This window comes from Protopterus annectens, chromosome 8.part0 (assembly GCF_019279795.1).
Source record: "Protopterus annectens isolate FY-2018-M chromosome 8.part0, PAN1.0, whole genome shotgun sequence".
NCBI lineage: Eukaryota > Metazoa > Chordata > Ceratodontiformes > Protopteridae > Protopterus > Protopterus annectens.
Window position 1 is genome coordinate 1,142,405,732 of NC_056741.1, and position 2,598 is coordinate 1,142,408,329.

Here is a 2,598-nt window from a genome sequence, read left to right on the forward strand (position 1 = left end):
AACTGAGTGCATATTTTAAGGCAAAAACATTTCATTGCAATGTGTTATGCAGCTGCTATTCACTCTACTTGAAAAAAATAGTATCAGTAGACAAGTGAAGAGATATGCAAGAAATACATAGACTGCAGAACAGACATACCATAATACCTGTGCCACGGATACATGTGGTACCAGAAGTACACCAACGGTAGAGTGAAGAGAGCAGCCACCCAAGGTGCAAGGTGTTAGAGGGTACAAGCAGTCGATGCCAATCAGTCAGTACTGAAATGCTAGCATACATTTGAATTCAGGGTTGACAAGCTTTAGTCTAGGGCAATCTGGGAACTGCTTAAGCACTGTTTGAGTAGCTACAAAGATGGGTAAGGATATGTCAGATTCCTAAGCACATTTTACCTTCTTCATTTTTTACCAGATTAAAACATGAAATTGTTAAGCTTCAGGTTACATTGGCAATGGTTATGCCCAAATGTACTTGTTTGGAAGTGCTCTGTTATGACTGGGTGCTACATCACAATTCTCAGATTAAAACATGAAATTGTTGAGCTTCAGGTTACATTGGTAATGGTTATGTCCAAATGTACTTGTTTGGAAGTGCTCTGTTATGACTGGGTGCTACATCACAATTCTCAGATTAAAACATGAAATTGTTGAGCTTCAGGTTACATTGGTAATGGTTATGTCCAAATGTACTTGTTTGGAAGTGCTCTGTTATAACTGGGTGCTACATCACAATTCTCAGATTAAAACATGAAATTGTTGAGCTTCAGGTTACATTGGTAATGGTTATGTCCAAATGTACTTGTTTGGAAGTGCTCTGTTATGACTGGGTGCTACATCACAATTCTTTCATTGTTTACTTCCTGCTTTATCCAGTTTGAAGACAAAATGGAGCACAACCATAGTATAGCATTCAGGGGATACAAGACAGAGAAACTAATACTGGAAAGTACACGAGTCCAGCAAATGCCAAACATACACAGCATAACAACAGGCAATTTTATTGGCTTGTAAAATCACCTACAACATGCTTTTAGAATGTGGGAGGAAATTGGATGATCCAGCAAATCCCACTTGAAGAGGATATGCATACACCAGACATATTGTATCCTAAGAACTGAAATGGAAAATCAAGTATTGTAATGCAGCAATGTTAACTGATCTACTGTGCCAAACACATCTCACTCAAGTTATCTCAAAGTAGACAACTTTCAAATAAAATAAACTATATAAGTCATTGTAGAAATGAATATATTCTATTTTTTTCATGGTTGCCAGACTCTACGTGTTATACTGTTCCAACAGTACATTTTGATATTTACTCGCTGACTTACACTATATAGTAAAGAACTTATTATTTTCTAGATATCCACTGCCAGGATATAATTTCAGACCATTCCGCTGTGGTGTTTCATTTATGACTTGCATAGCTTATACATTTTAAATTGTCTTCTGTTTATAAAAATGCATATTAAATATTTGCCATCCAGTATAACTGGGCAAAGATAAGGAAAAAAAACATGTAGAATGTTACAATCACAGAAGTATATATGAAGTACAGCTTCAGATATTTTAAGCAAACAGTACTTAGAGATGAATGGAATAACTTTTTTCCTACATTGCTGCAGTCCGAAACAGTGAGTCTAGAAACACATAAACAGGAAGGTCACAAGTGCTGTTGACATTTTGCTAGATTGAGGCTGAAGGTCTTGCACTGACTACATTGTGAACTTGAAGATGATGGAAGAGGTGGACGCACCTTAACCCTCTTTTATGAGGTTGTGCAAAGTAGGGATATTAAGAAACCAGGGACAAGGGATCTTTCCAACCTGCAAAAAAGAAAATGTTTTTATGTATTTTGCAATCTTGGGACTATTGCCATTTTGAGACTGTGATATCTTGAGGCTTTAGACATTTCCTTTTGATTATTCAGGTGTTCCCTAAACATAAACACTCCATATAATTTAATGTTCATAATCTCAAATGTGTTTAACACCGGCAGAAGTAATCAAAACTCTTTTGATCACTTTAGCTGGTGTTAGGTCTGTGCAACTCTTTGCACAGTGGAGATCAGGGAAATTGCTCTTTCCACACTGTAGAGTGATCTCGGAGTTGGTATATATAATTAGCAGGGGTGTGGGTGTGTTTTATTTTTTTTAGTGTTTTGTCTTTCTATCTTTCAAGATTGTTAGCCATTTGAGATTTGTATACTTCGATGTTTCAAAATACATCTCCCTAAACAACACACAATTAATCATGGTAAACCCACCTGGAGTGTGTCCAAGCTTTATGACAACTAGGAACTGTCTGCTTTTCAATTAAGTATTTTAAGAAAATGAACAGGGCAAAACTCAAACTTTTATGGTTTGGTAGATAACATTCATTGTCAAATTCAAGATTTTCAAACATTACTATTTCATGTATTTTATTACTACTGTAATCTTTTAAAGTTGTTGAAGACCGCTGAATATGCCTTACCCCAGCATAAATAGGAGCTTCTATGTATTTCACCATTTCATAGGTTTATAGGTGAATACTAGGCTAACTGCCCAGAAGGGCCATTTTAAGCCTAGTCAATAACCTGAGGTTAAACTCAAACCA